Source organism: Eptesicus fuscus, chromosome 1 (genome assembly GCF_027574615.1).
Source record: "Eptesicus fuscus isolate TK198812 chromosome 1, DD_ASM_mEF_20220401, whole genome shotgun sequence".
NCBI lineage: Eukaryota > Metazoa > Chordata > Mammalia > Chiroptera > Vespertilionidae > Eptesicus > Eptesicus fuscus.
In genome coordinates, this window is record NC_072473.1 from 63,135,882 (window position 1) to 63,158,544 (window position 22,663).

At 39.0% G+C, this 22,663-nt stretch overlaps 2 pseudogenes; one reads left to right on the forward strand and one right to left on the reverse strand.

Moving 5' to 3' along the window:
* Window positions 1–7,077: 7,077 nt before the first annotated feature.
* Window positions 7,078–9,271, reverse strand: LOC103296803 (RNA-binding protein 12B-like; annotated as a pseudogene).
* Window positions 9,272–18,027: 8,756 nt separating this feature from the next.
* The window catches only part of LOC103296802 (nucleophosmin-like), a 95,509-nt pseudogene continuing 90,873 nt past the window's right edge, over window positions 18,028–22,663 (forward strand).

Genomic DNA, 22,663 nt, shown 5'->3' on the forward strand with positions numbered 1-22,663 from the left:
TGGATAGAGTATTCTTGGATTCAGTCTTTTGCTTTGCATCACTTTGTATACTTCCTTCCATTCATTTCTAGCTTGATGTGTTTCTGTTGAGAAATCATTTGATAATCTGATGGGGGATCCTTTGTAGGTAACTCTCTGTCTCTCTCTTGCAGTCTTTAAGATTCTCTCTTTGTCATTAACATTTACCATTGTAATTATGATGTGTCTTGGTGTGGGTCGTTTGGGATTCATCTTGCTTGGGACTCTCTGTACTTATGTAACTTTTTTATTCCCCATATCAAGGAAGTTTTCTATCATTATTTCTTGAAAGAGATTTTCTAATCCTTGCTGCTCTTCTTGTCTTTCTGGCAGCCCTATTATATGTATGTTACTTTGTTTCTTATTGTCCCAAAGCTCCCTTAGGCTCTCCTCCTGCATATTAATTTTTTTCTCCAGTTGTTGTTCAGTTTGGGCTTGTTTCTCTACCTTATCTTCTAACACACTAATTCAGTCCTCTGCTTCTTCTAGTCTACTGTTGAAAACTTCCATGGTGTTTTTGATTATAGCTATATCACTTTTGATTTCTTCCTAATTTTTACATAGGTTGTTGATTTTTTTTGTCCATCCGGTGTATGAACTGTATGACCATTACTCTGAATTATTTTTCTGTCATGTTGCATGCTTCCATTTCACTTATTTCCTTTCTTAGAGATTCCTCTTTTTCTTTCCTCTAGTGATTATTTTGTTGTCTCCCCACTCTATTACCAGAAGATCAAATGCCCAGTTTGCTTGGGCCTTGGCCATGTGCAGTGGGAGCTTCAAACCCCCCCAAGTGTCACTGAAGAGCTCCAACACCAAGACATGTGGCTTCTGTGGGTTGGTGGGAGCCACGTTTGCCCAGGATCTGAGTCAATGGCCCTCAGTGCGACCTTGTGCATGCACCTAGAGTCAGGGACCCCACCTGCACCGTGCTGAAAAAGAGACCCCGCTGTTGTGTGCCAAAAATCAGAGTCCACTAGCACATGCCAGGAATCAAAGATCCCCTGTGACAGTGCCAAGTGTCAAGTATCAGAGTCTCTGTTCCTTGGTGCAACCTCACACAGAGAATCAGGGTTCCTGTGTGCACATGCTCTGAGAATTGGAGTTACTGGGTCTTAGTGTGCATGCACTGGCAATCAGGGATCTCAGGCACAAGCCATAAGAAACAGAGGCAAGTCACTGGTACTCAGTGCTGCCTCTTGCGTGGAGAATCAGGGTCCCCGGTCTGCTTGGGGGACCAGGTTGCACAGCTGCCCTGTGTCGTCAGGAGGTCCACTCCTGTGCTGCAGAAAACAGACTTCCATTTGCGCTTGCCCACAATCAAAGTCAGGTGGCACTGCCACCCTGTGTGGGAGTGGGGTCCGGTCGTGCAATTGCGCACTGCGGGAACAGATTCCCAGTGTCTGTGAGCCCAGGCTCGAATTCAGGAAGTGGAGCCACCCTGTGTGGGCATGGGGGTCTGGTCACAGGAGTGCACGCAGCAGGAGACAGTCTCCCAGTATCTGTGCACCCAGGCTCAAATTCAGGTAGCTGAGCCACCCTGTGTGGGCAGAAGTGCTGCTTGCGCGGGTTGGGTCTAGTAGTTCCTATGGCACTGCAGCGAGCCTGTGGGGAGGGGGATGGGCTCTGTGACTCACAGAAATCTGCAGCTGGGATATTTGGATTCTTGGTGTCTGTGTGTCTACAGCTGTGGTCGCAGGTCTTTGTCCCTAGTGGCTGTAGGGTCCTGGTTTGCGTTTGAGACAAGATAGGGTGGTGGTGAGGCTAGGATCCTAGTCTCAAGCAGTTCTGTTTTTCCTCTCTCTCATCACTGATGTTTTTCTCTCTCTCTCCCTTCTTGTCTGAAATAAATAAAAAATATATTTTAAAAAATTAATGAATGAATCACTGATCAAAACTACTAAATGCCCTTATCTTTCATGATTTATCTTAGCCTGACAAGTGTGTGTGTTCATGTGAGTGTGTGCACATCTCTATGTATCTATCAATTTAATCAGATTTTACAGACTCAAACGTTTGATAAAATAAATCAACACATAAAAGAATAAATAAGAATATCTCAGCCCTCAAATCATTTTTATACTCTCCCCTTATATATTTAGAACTCAGGTTTTAAAATATTAGTTTTTTCCATGATGAAAAGAAATTGTAATATACAAGTAGCCTTTGTCTGGCTGTAAGAATTGGATCCCACTCACCAAATCCATGCAAGCAAATAATATGGAAAGAAATATTTAAAAGAAACACACTTCTGAACATGTTTGTTTCACATTGAATCAGATTTATAGTCACTTATGTTGTTGTTTTGATTGGATGAAGTTGTAGCCAGCACCACCTTAGCCATTTCAACCATAAACAGAGAGCATAATCTACTACAACTGTGTGTATTTCTGAAGAAAAATAAAACACCAAAAACAGGTGATATACATCTGGCTTGAAGATAAATTGAAGCAAGTCTGGCTCAATTTTCTGATCCTTTCTAACAAACAAAAACAAGGGTCATAGAACTTCTTCCTGCAGTTCATAATTAGGCAAAGTAGAGAGAATTTACATTGTTTTGGACTTCTATGAATCCAACAAGATCATCACCTGACTCTAAAAAACAGTTGGTAACAAATATTTGCTTTAGTTAATTTATCTAATTTTAACTTCAAACCACAGCTATAAACTCAAGGAAGGTAAATATATAACTGAACTACCTGGTACTATGTAGGTTGAAGAAAATATCCTTATATACACCTGTGAATTGGAATAAGAAGTACCATGCTGATCTTCTAATCCCCACTGTTGCCATGGATACCATTTTAATGATTTATTCTACTGAAAACTTCCATATCATTTTAGTATCTGTCATGTTATGTTAATGGAATTGACTACCTTCCCATTAATTTGGAATTTCTTGGCATGCAAATAATTAATAGCATACTTAATAATAGTAAAAATGTAATTGTTTTAGATAAATTTTTAGCACTGTCATTAACACCATCAAGGACTTAACCTTCAGAATTAGTGTAATGATACTTTTATGTAACAAGGACTTATTCACTTTCAAAAATGTCAGAGCAAGAATAATTTGATAATACAATGCCTTCTTCCTGCTGTCACTCACAGGATTAGTAGCAGCCCTGACCTTTTATTACATTCTGATATATCTAAATATCCCTGTCCAACAATGCATATATCCTAGGAAGTACAACAATTACAATTCTAAATTAGGATTCAGTTTTTCTGTAAACGCTCATATAGTAAATATTTGATGTTTCCAGATTGTCAAGTCTCTATCACAACCACTTAACTCTGCCATTGTAGCTCAAAAGTAGCCAAAGGCAATAAGCAAATACATGGATTTAGTTATGTTCCAATTAAATATTATTAACAAAAGCAGGTAATGGGCTGTATTTGACACTCAGGTTACATTTTGGTGATCCTATTTTTATACCCTTTTGGTTATTCTCTTATCTTTTCTGATTAATGACTCATTAATTTATCTAAATGTACTTACCTTTGTGAAAGAGTTGATATTTCTACATACTCAAAATAGTTGCATAGTTAACTCATATGTGTGTATACATTTGACAATTTCAGCAAAAGTAGCAGTATGTAAATATTGATTTTTAATATATATTTTTTATTGTTAATAGTATTACAGATGTCTCCCATCTCCCCTTTTCCTGCCTCCTTCCAACTCCTACCCACCCATCTCCCGGTCTTTACCACCCTATTGCCCCTATCCATGGGCTATGCATGTAAGTATCTAAGTTTGTTGGTTTATCTCTTCTTGTTACCCACATCCCCACATCAAGGTATGTCAGTCTGTTCCATGCCTCCATGCTTCAGGTCTTATTTTGTTGGTCAATTCATTTTGTTCATTAGATTCCACAAATAAGTGAAATCATGTGATATTTGTCTTTTTCAGATTGGCTTATTTCACTTAGCATAATATTTTCCAAGTCCATCCATGCTGTCCCAAAGGGTAAGAGATTGATTTTGAGATTGAAGTGTCTGAGTTCTAATTATTTATTGGCCAATGGCTATCATCCTATCTAATAAAAGAGTAATATGCAAAGTAACCATCACTCCACTACACCCACAAGCCATGACCACCAGCCAATCAGGAACAAGTATGTAAATTAACCCAACCAAGATGGCTGCAGCCACAGAGCGAGCAGGAGACTAGGGTTTCCCCGGCAATGGAGGAAGCCAAGCTTTCCGCATACCCTGGCGGGCCCAGGCCTCCACTTAAGGCTACAAAGTTTCAATTAAAGAAGATAAATAAATCCCAAATATCAGGGCTCTGCTTGGGTCACCGGGGGGCATGGCCAGACTGCAAACCACCACAGGCCCCTCGCCCAGGCCACCCCACGTCCCAAGGGAACCCCCACCCTGATCCAGGACACCCTTCAGGGCAAACTAGCCGGCCCCCACCTGTGCACCAGGCCTCTATCCTATCTAATAAAAGAGTAATATGCAAATTGACCATCACTCCAACACAAGATGGCTGCCCCATGTGGTCAAAGATGGCTTCCCCCATGTGGACTCAAGATGGCCACCACAAGATAGCCAGCAGGGGAGGGCAGTTGGGAGAGACCAGGCCTGCAAGGGAGGGCAGTTGTGGGCAATCAGGCCAGCAGGGGAGGGCAGTTTGGAATGACCAGGCCTGCAGGGGAGGGCAGTTGGGGGTGATCAAGCCTGCAGGGGAGGCCAGTTTGGAATGACCAGGCCTGCAGGAGAGGGAAGTTGGGGGTGATCAAGCCTGCAGGGGAGGGCAGTTAGGGGTGACCAGGCAGGCAGAGGAGGGAAGTTGGGGGCAACCGGGCCTGCAGGGAAGGGCAATTGTGGGGGGACCCAGGCCTGTAGGGGAGAGCAGTTGGGGGGGACCAGGCCTGCAATGGAGGGCAGTTAGGGATGACCAGGCCTGCAGGGGAGGGCAGTTAGGGGTGACCAGGCCTGCAGGGGACGGCAGTTAGGGGCAAACAGGCTGGCAGGGGAGCAGTTAGGCGTCAATCAGTCTGTCAGGGAGGGGAGTGGTTAGGGGGTGATGAGGCTGGCAGGCAGAAGCAGTTAGGGGCAATCAGGAAGGCAGGCAAGCAAGCAGTTGTGAGCCAGCAGTCCTGGACTGTGAGAGGGATGTCTGACTGCCCGTTTAGGCCTGATCCTACTAGGGATCCCAGATTGGAGAGAGTGCAGGCTGGGCTGAGGGACACACACACACCCATGCACAAATTTTGTGCACCAGGCCTCTAGTATATTTATAAGAAGTTTTAACCATTAATCAGTATAAAATATAATGTTAAAAATTTACCGAATTATTGTAGAATGTTGAGATATGCTATATGTTATTTTATTATAAAAGACAAGATCATTGAGAGGTATCATAGTTCCAAAAATGGCAGTTTCATATGTGACAAAAAATTAAGAAAAGATTGTTGTATGTTTATGGTACCTGCAGTCATTCCTGTGCTATGGTAGATATTATGAGATTCATACAGGGTGAGGAAGTCTATCAAATATTCCATCTTTTGCACCAAGGAATTGTGTAATATGGAGTGCTCTCGCAAATATGTCTCTATAGAACCCAAAAAGGACCCCAAGAAAAAGAGTGTACACATTTGAGTACATAATATACTAAAAAGCACCTGATAGGCAAGAGAAAACTGCAAATAGGACCAGCTAAATCAAAAGGTATTTGCTCCTTTACCACTGTAAACACTGAGAAAGAGGACACCTACTTAAGTAGGGCTCCTGGTGGCTAACTGGGCTCAATTTTAAAAACAAAACAAAACAAACAAACAAACAAAAAACAGAGCCAAGCAGCCATTTCTGCACAGGGGCCTCTTACACAAGCTGCACTTCAGGGAGAAGCCTGGCTCTAAACTGCCTGGCTCTGCACTGAACTGCCTGCCTACACTGTTTCTGCCATCTGAGCCAGCCCTTATAAAGGAGATCCTGGAATCCTATTTCGAACAATAGGACTGAGGCTTTCCCTGCCCAAGTAGAGCTGTGCAGCTCTTGAACAACCAGAGTGGTTCTATACTGACCAATCAAGACAGTGCTGCAATGAGTTGGAGTCCTCATTTGCATGAGGACATACCAATCAGGGTCAGGGAATTTATGTCCATATAAGCCAGCTCCCCTCTGGCTCAGAGAGCAACTTTCCCTTTCCACTGAATACTAAAGACTGCACTTCCCTGGTTGAGCTAAAAGCAAACAAACAAATAAACAACAAAAACAACAACAACAAAAAAAAAACACCACAAAGATGCCTGCTAGAGCAGAGCAGAGCAGCCACAGAGCAGAGAGCTATTCAGCAGCAGAGGGTCCTGCCCCAGGCCACGTGGCCCTAGGGATGCCTCACAGCAGTGCCATTTTTACAGCCCTGTGGTATCACAATTGAGCGTTTTGCACTGAATAAAGTGTCCTCCTTCACTGCACCTTAAATTGGGGATTTCTGTTGGCATTGAATTGGCACCAACAACTATCTGTTGACACCACTCACTATTTTCTGTGCCAAAGCAAAACAAGTAGTGACAAAGAAAGGAGATAAAAATGAACAAAAGAATAGAACATGTCCCTCCATACTACATGCTAGACCCTGAGCATCAGGTGAGAGGGATTTGAAGTGAGTAAAGTATGACTTATATGAAAAACAAAAGTTTTGATCTTATATTACACTACCTTTTTAAACTCAAAATTTAGACAGTTATTATCAGAAAGAAAAACTGTGAGACTTTCCCAATTTGCCATCAGCAAGCTAGAGAGAGACTGGACTAAGTGTATTTAAAGCACTGGTGCAAGAGGGATGATCCTGTTTTATAATTTTACCCCACCAAGGTTAGCTTGTTTAATAAAGTAGTTTAAAATGCATGTTCCTTTTTCCAGCAATTAAATGCTTGAATAATATTCCTCTAAATTCCCTTCATTTACACCTCCACAAACAATATACTTGTACATATTTTAGATATATCATTATAAAATTTCAGAGGATAGAGGGAGAGAGTGGGGTGGAAGTAGAGAAGGCGGGAGGGACTGAGGGAGAGTGAGAGAGACAGAGGGAGAAATTCACCTCCAAATTGACCTACTATTTGACTTCTCATAAGCAACATTGAATATTAGGAGGAAGTGGGGAAATTCCTTAAAATGTCTCTCCCAAGGGTGCCTGAAATATTTTGGTGAATGCCTAAAGTCTTCTGGAGGATATCTATCAGGCTGTTGGACATTTCTCTGGGGATGCTTGAAATTGTCCAGTTGCCTCAAGTCTCCTTGCCGATGCCTAAAGTTTTCAGAAAAATCCACTGCAGATACTGATGGATCATTTGAGTCAAATTAATGGGAAGGGTCATTTCTAGCATATGACTATGAATTCTCTTACTGGACAGCAAGAAAAAATGTACACCAAACTCCTGCATTTGTGCCTCAGATATGTCTTTTTAAAATTTATTTTTATTGATTTCTATTTTTTTAAGAGAGAAAGGAAGGGAAAGAGAGAGAAACATCGATTTGTTGTTCCACTTTTTATGCATTCTTTAGTTTTCATTAGTTGATTCTTGTATGTGCATGGACCAGGGATAGAACCCAAAACCTTGGCATATAGGGACGATGCTCTAACCAACAGAGCTACCCAGCCAGGGTCTCAGATATAAGTCTTAACAATACTTCTGTCCTCAAGAATCTTCCACCAATTTGCATGACCTGTTTCTCTGATTTGAATTTCACCAATGCTTCTCCCAGACCAACTCATTTTTCACCAGAAAGCAAGCAAAATGTCACTCTCAGCAAGAGGAAAACCTGCAAGGAGCTTTTGTATTTTAACTTGTGTAACATCAAATGGGAAATATATGTACAGTTTCAGGCCAGAGTAGACTACTTGAAAGTATTTTTGCAAAACGTGTGCAAGCCTCTGTTTCTCTATTGAAGCTGGTCTTCCCTTTTCATAACATTCAATGAACTTCAGCATTTGTTTTCTAGAAAATGGATCAACAAGAACTGGATGATATTGTAAAATAGTCTTATGTAAACCCAGACCAGTGTTATAGTCTTTCGGAGTCTTGAACATCACAAAGGCATATCTTGTTCTTCTTTCATTTTTACATAAAAAAACTAATCGGGCCCGGCCTGTATGACTCAGAGATTGAGCATCGACCTATGAACCAGGAGGTCACGGTTAGATTCCCAGTAAGGGCAGATGCCCGGGTTGCAGGCTTGATCCTCAGTAGGTGGCGTTCAGGAGGCAGCCGACCAATGATTCACCATTGATGTTTCTCTCTCTCTCTCTCTCTCTCTCTCTCTCTCTCTCTCTCCCCCTTTTCCCCTGAAATCAATAAAAATAAATAAATAAATAAATAAATAAATAAATAATCTGTTCATTAGTCAGATCAGTATCTCTAAATAAATTTAATACTTAGGTCAGATTTTTTTAAGTGAACATAAAATCCAAGAGGGGAATAAGAACATGGTCTTCTGGGAGATTTTTAATGAGACCTTTTTAAAAACTCTCTGTCATTGACTCCTCTTGGTGATGAATGTTCTTCAGTTCTCATAGGAATGCCACGCTCCTTAAATGTACTACCACCAAACTCTACCCACTGTTGTTCTGAGCCTTGCATTATTTTTATAAATCTGGAGCCCATAAAACTTCTATGGCATTTCAGACTTCCTGAAGCAATAGTACATGAAGCAAAATTTACTATGACATTACTAGTATTTCAACCTTCATAATGTTTTAAGAAAATTACCCCATCCACATATAAACCAAAGAAAAAGATATGGACATCATCTTCATTTACTATGAAAGACAAACTTATAGAAAAAGTAAGTATTCTCTGCCTTCAATGGCTGCATCTTCCTTGGCCTTAAATCACCATGTCCTGTACCATTAGTATGAAACCCAACATCTTGTTTAATCACAATCATATCCAGAATTACTTGCTTCTTCTTTAGTCCCTTCAACAAAAAGTAGATAAGCAGCCAACCCCTGATGCCCCAGATCCTGGTCACTCTCTTCCTATGTGATCAGTTCTTTCATTTCTATAGTCTTCTGCATCTCTGCCTTACTGCTGAGAAAGAGATCTACAGAGGAATTCTTGATAACCACCCCCCCCACACACACACGGCTTGTAGCGCATCTTGCTTCCCCAATTTTCCCTGCAATTGTATGCATGTCTCCATCAGAAATAGTCAATCCTGTGAAAAAGTGACAAATATCCATAGGCCCCACAATTAAAGGAAGCCCCAGTAAATGAATGACTACAACCATACTGAGCTCAAATCACTGCAATAATACCTTTTCTTTTATTTATTTCTTGGAGACCAGCTAATTCTGTAAAAACAACTTAACACTGCTGCCAAGTCGGACACACAAGGCCGGGGGTTGGGGGTCAGTCCTCGCAGCAGCCCCTGAAGAAGAGCTGCAGAGAGCCTTTTGTGAGCCCAGAGGAAGATGATGCTCACTCCTCCCTCTGCTCCAGACAAGTGAATGTCTCTTACAAACTTCTTCAGAAGAGACTTGATAATATTTATTTTCTACACCAGGGAGAAAACCAAGAGGAAAGAGCATAAGAATCTAGAAACCACGAGATCTAATCCAGGAAAGCAGTACAGGCTTAGATTCAACTGATTCAGTATGGAGGAGGAAGTCATAGAGTTCCAGAAGGGGTATTTATGGGTGGAAAAATCACACAGAAAACGATACGCTTGAGACATTAGAGCAATGTATCAATAAGGCAAAAATCCCAAAATACATGAAAAATGAGAAATACTCAGTAGACATTCCTGCTCAAAAGTGAACAAGAGAAAAAATTTAAAAAGACAAACTGTATGTCCATGAAAACAGTTTGCTATGCTTATAATGAAGGGTTAATTTCAGTTTTATGGAGTTATTCTGTATACAAAGCACAGAAGATATACAGTTACAAATTATAATATAAATGTAACCAGAGTTCTGAGGGACCTCTCAATTTGTTCAAATTTTTGAGGCATAAACACAAAATGGAGTTGTTGTTTTCCAATGACTACTCCTGAGTAGTCTCCAATCCTACCACATTGAATCTCACTGTCCTTTTGGGTATCAGGTACCTTAATCAAATCTTTGGTAGAGTCTATAATATTACATTCACTTTACGCTGCTAAAATATTCTCTTGTTTTATGTTAACATTTCAATTTCACTCATTTTAAAGCTTTAGTCTCAAACTTGTCTCAAATAATTTTTCTCTACTACCCAATCTAAGACAAACTAGTCTGGTCGAAACTTCAAAGTGACTTGTAATGTGCTTTATACAGGTACTCTTTCTCAGAATATTCCTGCCCTCCTGCCTTCAAATTCTAGACTGCCAAATGCCTCTTAATTTACTATCAATAGTAAGGTCAGCAGGGCAGCACCTTGGGCTGAACAAAGAAAATACTTTTTTTCTTTCTAAATGGTTTCACAAAGCTGTAGGAAGTAAAGGTGAAGCAAAACACTTGCCTGGACAATGATAATCACTAACTATGCAGACACCACCATATCAGCAGAGGCCCTAACATCAGACAGATTCAGCTCAAACTAGAAAAAGGCAAAAGATATGTTTGTATCATTGGCATGCAATAGGAACCTCTTGGTTCTCTTTTGCAAACTCTGGGAGATCTCAAGGAACTGGGACAAAGTGGGGGTAGGCCTACCTTTTCATAAACTATGCTATGTTTTCTTTAAGTTCTGATGAAATGCCATATTCAAGACCTCCCACTGAGAGACCTTTCAGGTAAATAAGCTATCAACTGGTTTTATATTTAAGCAAATCTATAAATTTCAGAGGACATATGTCAAGCAGCTTTCTCTTCTGCAAAGCAAGCAAAGGGAACTGCAAAGGACAAAAGTGCCATAATCCTAGGCTCACAGAATATTCTTCTAAAAACTGACATTTTATTTTATTCTGTTAGTGACATTATATTTTATTCCCAAGTTAAGCCTCGGAGTTCTGAATTTCAACAAACTTCTAAATGGGTTTCAAGATACTAAAGGACATTTCCCACAGGCATTTCCAATCTTTATGAATAGATCACTCGCATTGCCACCCTCATTGACTTAAAAAAAAATGGAAGGGACTCTTTTCCCTCCCTCATTAGGGCTAGAGGTGAGCAGGATGGTAACTGGAGAATATGGGATACTTATGGAAATATGTGAGCCCTGTAGGAATGTACTGGTCCTAAACTGTATTTGCAGATGATTTCTCTCTAACAGGACTTTGAACTGATAATGGGATATTTAATGCAGTTTTGGTTCAGTTTCACCCATAGTCACAATTTTAGCACACAGAGAAAAAATATAACTCAATATCTTTTTGCCATTACTAGTGATTTACAAATGTAAAAAATACAGAAGACAGAACCTAGTAAGTAGGAGGGAAAAGGGAAAGAGTAGGATTGATAACAAATTTAATATTATAAAATATAGAGTCTAGAAACAGATATACAGGTGTGCTATCTGAAGCTATAAAGGTTACAATAGATGAAATAATATTAACGATTTGATTTTCTTGGGTAGGGAGGCTTTGAAGAAATGTAGAGATATGTTATCAAAAAGCTCACCCATAATAACAGGAATCAAATGGGTAATGTTTAAAATGATGAACTAGGTAATATTGATGTTAACATATTTTTTTAGAGTTATGTAATAAGACACCAGAAAAGTTAAAACCAGAAACAACTAAAGGTGGCTTTTTTCCCCCCTCAGAAGCAGGACTATTGGTGAGGGGGAATGAGACAGTATTATTGCTTTTTATTTTGCTCTCTTTTGTATTAATTATTTCTATAAACTGTATGTGTGAAATTTTTAAATTTAAATTACAAGACAGTGTTTATCTTGGCAATGAGGTCATGAATCAGACACTATTATACAGTGATGTGGAACTATATACTGCCATTACTTTTTAGGATAAAATTTTTTGTTGTTATAAACTTTTCTTTTATTATTTATTTTGAGAGAGAGAAGAAGAAGAAGAAGAAGAAGAGGAAGAAGAAGAAGAAGAAGAGAGCACGAGAGCGAGAGAGAGAGAGAGAGAAACATCAATTTGCTGTTCCACATATTTATGCATCCATTGATTATTCCTTGTATATGCCCTGACTGGGGATCAAACCCACAACCTTGGCATGTCAGGATGATGCTCTAACCAACTGAGGTACCAGGCAAGGGCTAAAATATACAGGTATTTTTTAATGTGGCTTCTGATCTCCTCCCATCAAGAATAGAATCTCTTTTCCCACATTATTTTATTGTATTACTAGATGTCTGGTGCACAAAATTCATGCACAGGTATGGTCCCTGGGCCTGGCCAGCAATCAGGGCCAATTGGGGCCTTCCAGCTGCTGGCCGGGATCTCCCTTCCCTGTAAAAACTCTTGGACAAAGCAATTGGTATCTCTTTGTCTTTGTTTGATAATTGTTGTGTTTGAGGACCTTCAGATTAGACTGGTTCTCTATGAGAATTTCTTCCAAATTAGACTTTAATAGAAGACAAAATTGTTTTTAATTAGTCCCTTACATATGACCTAGTGAATATATAAATGGGAAGAAGATGGTACTACAATAAATTGGCTGGATTAATATTCTATTTCAGTCTTACTTGATTTGATGGAAATAACTGGGAATAAGCATTCAGGTGGTAGTCTACAAAAATAAACTTTAAAATAATTTTATAGAACATGTTACATTTATATTTGTGTGATTATACAGAAGAAAGCTATATTAATTTGCAAGGTCAGAGAGTAAATAATTATCAGAGTAGTGATTGGAGTGATTAATAAAAATGCTTTATTTCTAAAGTTGTCCATACTTCAATGTTGTTGTTTTTTAATCCTTACCTGAGGATATTTTTCCATCGATTTTTAGAGAGAGTGGAAGAGAGAGGGAAAGACAGAAAGAAATATTGATGTGAGAGAAACACATCGAGTGGTTGCCTCCTGCACGAGCCCTGACCAGGCCCTAGGCCGGGAAGGAGCCTGCAACCGAGGTACGTGCCACTGACTAGAATTGAACCTAGGACACTTTGGTTTGCAAGCCAACACTCTATCCCCTGAGCCAAACCAGCTAGGGCCATATTTTAATGTTTTTAAATATATACCATGATATTCAGAAGCTGAACAAGTACTATTTAGATCAAACCTTCTAATACTTACAAAAATTAATAGTAACCCAGGAGTACACATTTTTTAAATTTAGCACAGTTTCTATTAACATTTCTAAAGTATTACTTTAATAATTCTATTTAGTTGGAAATAAATACAAACATTAATATTTGCTATAGTGGCATAATTTTAGAGGAGTGACTTTCAAATAAAGAGTTATGAAAAATTTCTAGAAGATAAATTCAGTTGTCACAACCAGAGAGGTTTTTTAAATGAAACGGAATGGAATAGAAGAGGATAAAAATATTAGCGTTCACTTTCAAGTTTCATGAAACTTTTACTCCAGTTAGATATATAAAGAAACACACAAATGTATTTTATGGTTCATAGTCTGAACGCTATTCCTTGCTGTGGGTTTCAATAAAAAAAAAGTTGAAATTTCCTTATGTGGAAGACAACGGACCTTTACATTTTATGGAGGATCTGTGTGTGTGTGTGTGTGTGTGTGTGTGTGTGTGTGTGTGTGTACCCATTATTTATGGTAGTATTGTATGTATATCTTTTAAGAAAATGTCTCGTAAACAGTGCAAATAGTCAAATCCTCTTTAGTCTATATAAAAATCTATAATTTTTTCCTAGAGAATTACTTTTGATATTTGTTTTTAAATGCATGGCAGATGCCTTATTGCTGGTTGCTCAGTGTCTGCTAATGCACCATGTGGAGATTATTATAGTACACGCTGAGCAACTAGTCAGCTGGAGAACACTGGCAGAGAAATGGGTATCTCATGAATAAACATTTGCTTAAAGATCACATTATGTGTGACCACTTTTTGCAGCTGCTACGGTTAGCTATTTCTTATAAATTGAAACAAAACCAAAGTGAAAAGTGCAAGATTATTTGTGTTTATAGATGATAAAATTTATGTAGCTCTGGAACATATCTGTGTGATGGTGTTATCTGAATACCCTAAGATTGGAATGATATCACATTCCTCTGAGGTTTTTGGCTGCCTATCATCTTTTCTAGGTCAAATCCTCAGGCGACTAATGCAAAGAATTACAAAGTACAGGAGTAAATGAAAAGAAAAAAGTCAATGGTAAAGTTATGACTGTCCTAAAATACTTCTACTGCTGAAGAAGCATTTGAAGGTTAAATTTCACTCGTAAAAAAACAGCTTTGTATTATATTGATTTTGAGTGACTTTCAGCAAGGTAAAATCTATAGATGCCTGCTGGTAGGAGGAAGTAAAATTTAGCACAAGAAATAAGTACATTTATATTCATGAACAAATTCATTCTTTTTCTTTACATAATAATGAGAATTTTGAATATCTTTTCAATAACACATGCATTAGCATTATGGGCATGAGGAAGTATTACAAAAATGGCTTATAATTTTACATGCAGTTTCTCAATGTAATTTCTAGATCTTTTGAATTTTAGCTTTTATGGATGATTATTATTTTTTCTTTTTTATTATATTTATTGGGGTGACGTTAGTTAATAAAATTATATAGGTTTCAGGTGTTCTCCTTTAACCCAGTGCTCACATTCTTAATCTTTGTCTTCTTTCCTTTTTGTTTTATTTTATTGCAATTGGAGAAAATATTATCATTTTAGTTCCTTTTTTCCTCTGCATCATACATGTATTCACATTGCATCTTCTTATACTCCAGTAATAACAAATATCAATTTTCTGGAAATATTTCCTATCCAATTATTTCACATAAAGGATTAGATGCTGAAAAGAAAAGTAAATAAATAAATAAATAAATAAATAAGCATTTTTTTACTTAAATAAAGCACTGTTTACAAAATATATAAAATATCTAGGAATAAATTTAACATAGAATGTGAAGGGCCTAAGCACTTAAAACTACAAAGATTATTAAAAGAGATTGAAAAAGATACAAAAAATCAAAAGATATAAATATTCATATTTTGGAAGAATCGGCATAATTAAAATGGCCATATTACCCAAAGCAATATACAGATTTAATGGAATTACAACTCAACTGTAATTCAATAATTGACATGTCCAGAAACACACGCTAAGGGTTGTTCCCTCACACTCTGGGTCTTCACTGTTGTATTAGATATATGGGGAGAGAAACTGAGACATTTAAGAGAGTTAAAGATGACTTGGGAGGTGAGAGCCCCTTGAAACTCAACCCACAAGCAGCACAATAGCCACTACACAATATCCCTGTAAATTTGTTCAGACTCTGAGGGTCTATAGTTCAATTCAGAGGTTCCTTATGAGATTCCAGCAAAGTAGATTTAAGAGAGCCTATGTGATCAATTGCTACTCTTTTTGTGTTCCTGTAAATAATCAGGCCAAATTGAAGGTGAATTTAATGGAGCAAATAAATTGGTTCTAATTTGGCTTTTGGATAAAATGAGGGTGATTTTAGGGGAAAATTGTGCTTCAATATAATCTCTAATACATAGTTGCAGATATTAGACTCTAATTCAGTTAACTGATTTCAAAATTTTATTTGTCACTCATAAACTGAACTGAATCTTAATTTTTTTGTTTTGTTTCTTAAATATTTGGCTACAACCCACCAAACTAATGTTTCATTTTTATCTCATCCTTTTGTTAACATAAAAAAAACAAAAAAACAAAAACAAAAAAACACTGAAACCTGTAAAGAATTTTTGTGAGTTTATTTAAGCCAAACTGTTGACATATGCCGGTATGCAGAACCTCAACGAATTGAGATAATGCTCCAGAGAATGGCGGGTTACATTTGTATTTATACATTGCAATCAAGGGAAAGGGACATGGGTGGGTTATATGAAATCCATTGGTGATAGACTAGAGAGGCAGGAGAAAGTAAATTGGGAAACCCCTGGGATTGGATAAAAAGTAAAATGATAGACACATACCTAGGTGGGTGCAGGAACAATTAACATGATAATGAAGGAATTTGTGGTATCTGTCCTGGCACTCAGCACATTAGGCTGTGCCCCAAGGGGTCCAGAAAAAGGGAAGTTACCAGTTACCCAGACATTTCAAGGGTATGTTATTATAGCTGCAAAAAGACAGATAGGCTCAGTTAAGGTAAAGTTTGACCTTGTCAGTGAAGATACCAGCCTAGGAAGTAACTGCCCACCTTAACTGATTTTAGTTAAAGTTTAATTTTCAGACCATCCATTGTGGTTACTTTAGGTCTCTGAGTCTGCAAGACTGCCATGCAGGCCTTCCCTGAGCTTGCAGGTTAGCATGTGGCCCATTTCATCCACACTTGGATTTGAATTATTAAGAATTAAACTTTTCTTTCTGAGCTTTGCAATTGCAAATCACAGCCAAAAGTCTTGATATAAACTTGGGAAATCGCAACAACAGCTCCTACTTAAGCAATTTTAATGACTGATACTATATAAACCATGCAGATTTACCTAAGCAGCTGATTGATACGGGATTTTTTGGACTGGAAACATATGGTGTTCCCCTGGGCAGGATGGTTCCCCAGGCTCTTGTCTGTCTGGTGGAGTTGAAGAATGAAACCACGGACAAGAGGTGATGTAGCAAAGGTGGAAATTTATTGAAGAAGAAGTACAGACTCCCACATGGGGAGGGGGAAAGAGTCCCACTGAGTTCCCTTTTCCCGGTTTATAAAGGCTGCAGTTTTGTGCCTCAATATCCCCTCTGATTGGCCACTATTCCCCTTTTATTTGGTCACTAGAGCAACTCCTGAGCTCAAAGGTCAAACCTCACATGGGACATGTGAGGCCCTCCTTCTTTATTTTGTAGACCTTTGGCTACTCCCAGTTCCCTTGTTTTATGGAAATGTAACTGCTGCCTCTCCCAACTTCCCTATCTTATGGAAATGTAACCTTTTGCAGCTTTGACGCTTGTGCTTTTCCCATGGACCCCCATAATTTAAAAAATTCCCTAAACCTGCCTACTTCACCCCTAAAATTCTTATTTCAGTGTGGTGGGAGTGGGACTGTTTTATACAGGATGGAACGTGTAGATCTCCATAAGTTTGTATGAGACCTGAAGGAGGAAGGAGGCTTCCTGGGTCCTGGGGAAAGGTGGGGGTGGAGGGGTGGTCAGTGCAGGACAGTGATGGGTGATCGGCCAGTAGTGCAGAGCTTCGGGAGGGACCAATGGCAGCCAGTCAGAGCATCGGGAGGGACCAATGGTGGCAAGTCGTGCAGAGCATGGGGAGGGACCAATGGCAGCCAGTCAGAGCATCGGGAGGGACCAATGGAGGGACCAATGGCAGCCAGTCAGAGCATCGGGAGGGACCAATGGAGGGACCAATGGCGGCCAGCAGTGCAGAGCGTGGGGAGGGACCAATGGCAGCCAGTCAGAGCATCGGGAGGGACCAATGGCGGCAAGTCGTGCAGAGCACTGGGAGGGACCAATGGCAGCCAGTCAGAGCATCGGGAGGGACCAATGGCGGCAAGTCGTGCAGAGCACGGGGAGGGACAAATGGCAGCCAGTCAGAGCGTGGGGAGGGACCAATGGAGGGACCAATGGCGGCCAGCAGTGCAGAGCGTGGGGAGGGACCAATGGCGGCAAGTCGTGCAGAGCACTGGGAGGGACCAATGGTAGCCAGTCAGAGCATCGGGAGGGACCAATGGAGGGACCAATGGCGGCCAGCAGTGCAGAGCTTGGGGAGGGACCAATGGCGGCCGGTAGTGCAGAGCGTGGGGCGGGACCAATGGCGGCCGGCGGTGCAGAGCACTGGGAGGGACCAATGGCGGCAAGTCGTGCAGAGCATGGGGAGGGACAAATGGCAGCCAGTCAGAGCATCGGGAGGGACCAATGGAGGGACCAATGGCGGCCAGCAGTGCAGAGCTTGGGGAGGGACCCTTGGCGGCAAGTCGTGCAGAGCACTGGGAGGGACCAATGGCAGCCAGTCAGAGCATCGGGAGGGACCAATGGAGGGACCAATGGCGAGCAGCAGTGCAGAGCGTGGGGCGGGACCAATGGCGGCCGGCGGTGCAGAGCACTGGGAGGGATGGACTAATGGCGTCTGGAGGAGTGGCTCCCCCAAGAAACAAGGTGAGGTGATCGTTACTCATAGAACTGATCCGCAGGTAAAGCGCCTCTGAAGGCAATTTTCTGTTTTTGAACTGCGAAGCAGCCTCACGAAGATGAGGCCTCCAAAAATTGGATAAGAACTCCCAGCTTGTCCAGAGCAGACACAGAGCATGTGTTGGGAAAGCCGCCCAGGTGTCTTAGAGCAAGGAACCCTCAGTGCAGTGATGGTTGCTGAGTGCCCGCGCAGTCCGCACTCCGTCCTGGCATTGGTAGAGACCCTGCCTTCCTACCAGGCAGTGTGCCCAGCGGCAGTGGGCATATTCCCGTGGGGCTGGAAATCCTGCGTGGGAACTGATTTCTGATTTCGCGGTGCACCATGGGTATGCAAATCGCAGGCGGTGCTGGGCTGGGCAGCAACACCAGCTGTCCAGCGGGGCTCGGGCAGCACCTTGGGGACCCTGGCTGTTGCCCTTCCTTTCTCTCTTAAAATGCAAGATAGCTGAATTTCTGTGTACTACTAATGTTTTAGCCTGAAATTGTGAGTGAGCAGATCTACATAGACAGCTTATATTAGTTACCCCAAATTTCATTCTGAATTTAGGCTTAATAAGGAAGGATTTATTAAGAGGACTAATATCCATTTTTTTCCTATTCCAGGAGGAAGGCCAGGAAATAAATTGAGGCAGGTGACTAGATCTTATTTCTTGTACAAATTGTAGTATGATATTAACAGCTGAGCAGGGACTGTCAGTGGAATATCTAAGGAGAAGTAATTTTAACTGTTTAATAATTGGCTTACTTATTTCAAAATTAAGCAATTCTCTTGATTTATTCTGCTTTACTCTGTACAGATAAAAGAGCTGTGGAAAATAATGGGCTTTGGCACTTTTTATTCTTTCATACATTTTTTAAAGTAGTTTTTGGCACTAAGAATAAATACATTTACACAAAGAGAAACACACATGTACATATACACATACATACCAAAGCATATGAATACATACCTGCATACAGACATATGTTATTGTAGGTCTGTGTATGTAACACATATAATGAAACATTCAAAAATCATACATTTATCTTAAAACTTGGAAATTTAAAAAATGGTTAATGTTTGCATTAAATAAATGTTAAACGGTTATAGGTGTTTTCTATTGCTTTAATTTAAGTAGTACTACATACAAAAGAAAGCAGCCCGTAAATTATATTCTAAATTGTACCACAAATAAGTAATTTCTTCATAAAGAAATTATGAATCCATATTTTATATTTTAGTTTCATCAATTTTTCAAGCATAATCTTATTACATCCCCCATATTACACTGATATTTACTTTAGGATTTTTTTATCCTCCACCAGTTTCTTTATCACTGCTGTATGATGTATTCTTTAATACAATACACACTCGGGACAGCATACCTCTACTATGATTGTTTATTCAGATAACTGTTCTTCAAAACACACCAGAATGCAGTTTTGAATGGACTTGAGCATCTAAAAATGAATGGATCATATATTATATTTCTGGGGATATCTGATTGATTTCATTAGCCTCCTATTTATAATGTTAAAGTCACAGGAAAAGAAAAATGCACACAAACCCCATAGCTGGTTTTTTTTAAAGCAAATCTTGAGATAGAAGAAAAACATTTTCAAACTACAGTGGTATAAGAAATATAATTAGTTCACTTTTAATCTATTACATCTACTTCCTCTTCAAAATGAAGGGAGCGCATAAGTCAACATATGAGAACTTATTCCTCTTTTAAAAAGAAATGTTTTTATTGACTTCAGAGAGAAAGAGGGAGACGGAGAAAGAGAAACATCAGTGTTGAGAGAGAATCATTGATTGGCTGCCTCCTGGACGCTCCCTACTGGGGATCAAGCCCACAACCTGGGCATGTGCTCTGACCCGGAATCAAATCCTGACCTCCTGGTTCATGGGTTGATGTTCAGCCACTGAGCCACACCAGCCAGTTAACAACTTATTTTTATCTTTCAGCATCTGGTTTTATATTCCTCTTCACCCTTAAATTGATAGAGAAAAATTCAAATGAATTGGAGGGAAAATGCATGAGAAAAAAATTTCCCCTGAAAAATAAAATGTTTATAAAAGTGTTAGAAAACACTAGAAATGGAAACTCCAATAATTGCATATTTCACAAGAAACATTTAAAAATTATCTTTCATAGAATCTTCATTATGTATATTTTCAGATTTTTAGTGGTTTTAATTTAATTGAGATGAAATGATAGTTTTACTTTTTATGTGTGATGGCTGCAAGTGACAACTCCACACTTAGCAATGATGATACCATAGGCTTCATAGCCAGAAAACATAAAGTAGCAGAGAAGGAAGCTATTCATTCATATTAAGATTATTCTAACTCCTCATAAGAAAGGATTTATTTTTATTTCAAACTTATAGAGCTTATATACAGCACTGGATGTTTATTTAATTAAAATCTGTTAATAAGACTTTCATAGTCATTAGAAGAAATTCTTATCCAGAACTAGGCGCTGTTATACTGTTCAGGGGTAGGCACATTGGACATGTTGATGAGAGTCAAAAAGCTAGCAAAATAAATTATTCTTTTTTAAAAATATATTTTATTGATTTTTTACAGAGAGGAAGGGAGAGGAATAGAAAGCTAGAAACATCCATGAGAGAGAAACATCGATCAGCTGCCTCTTGCCCACCCCCTACTGGGGATGTGCCCGCAACCAAGGTACATGCTCTTGACCGGAATCGAACCCGGGACCTTTCAGTCCACAGGCCGACGCTCTATCCACTGAGCCAAACCAGTTAGGGCGCAAAATAAATGATTTTCATGAACACATGGCACTATGTGAACAAAAAGTTGGGCACACATCCATAAAAAATATATATATAATTATCAGAAGTTCAGAACAAACCAAACCATTGAACTCAGATGGCAACTTAAGCTTCAAGAGAAAATTCTGCCCGCCTAATTCAGCAGCTGAGGAGGAAAATATAAAGCATTTTTTTTCACCCATTTAAGCTGTCAGAAGTGACAGAATGGTGGGGCATTAGATTGGCAAAGAGCATCAAATTGGGTTCTGAAATAAAGCTAGCTGCTCCCTGGATTATACATAAATTAGTGTGTTTGACACTTGACAGAATAGGTTTAATAATGAAAAGCATTCCAAAAATGGTAACAGTGAAAACAGTTATGCAGTGTGCCAATCGAATTTTGCAAATAGGATTTCACATCTTCCTTGGAATAGGTTCAGTTCACAGTTGTACTTAAAATATAGCAAATAATTTTACTTTATTGCAGTGAGTAAGGTGCCAAACAGAAATAGCAAGATGCAGAATGCGATCGCCTAGCAATATGGAAGTGGAAATTAGGGGAATGCAGACCTAATTTAAATAGAGTTTGGGTGCAATTTACATGCTAATAAAAAATACACATTTAGTCTTCAGAAATCATATACAAATTTATTCAAAGAATCATACTAAAAGACAATTTTTTTCTAAGCCTCAAATTAAATATATATTCCTGATTAAAAATACTGTATATTGATACAACTTTTCATATTTGGGAAAAATATCATTTTCCAAATAATCATGAAAAATAATAACTAATTTTTTCTAAGAAAAAGATAATCATGTAGTTGTACTAATTATGCTATATATCTCAAATGTCATGAATGAGAAAAAGAATTCCATACAAAATCCAGGAACTGACAAAAAAATTCCTGCCTAGTTTGAATTATCAGACTGGTCTAATTGTCTCTTAATGATTACAAACAGTAAAGTGGCCAAAGAAATTCAGACAGAATTTTGTGGGATTCTTTGAGGTAAAATGAAAAACCTAAGCATGTTGGAAACATGCTCACTGTGGTAGGTGTTAAATTTGAAGCTTTTTAAATTATAAGTATATGAAGGTTTGACCTTACACTTGAAAGAGGGGTCTAAATTAAATGCAAAGTGAATAATAGGAAAAAATAGGATCGGTGTGAAAATAAAATAGAAAACAGAAAAAAAAATATAGAGAATCAATAAAATAAAAGCAGGATTTTAAGAAGATAAATTTTATCACTGAATCTATGGATTTCTTTGTGAAATACGAACATTTTAATGGTATTGATTCTACCAATCTATGAGCACTTTATATTTTTCCACTTGTCTATATCTTCCAAGTACCAGTTAAGTTTATTCGTAAGTATCTTATTTTTTTTTTGTTGCAATGGTAAATGGGATTGTTTTTTAGTTTCTTTCTGAGAGTTCATTATTGGTGTATAAAAATGCCATAGATTTCTGGGCATTAATTTTGTATCCTGCTACATTGCCAAATTCATTTATTAAATCTAGTTTTTGATGGAGTCTTTAGGGTTTTCTATATCATGTCATCTATGAATAATGACAGTTTTACTTCTTCTTTTCCAATTTAGATGCCTTTTATTTCTTCTTCTTGTCTGATTTCTATGGCTAGCACTTCCAATACTATGTCAAACAGGAGTGGTGAATGTGGGCATCCTTGTTTTGTTCCTGTTCTTAGGGGAAGTGGTTTTGTTTTTT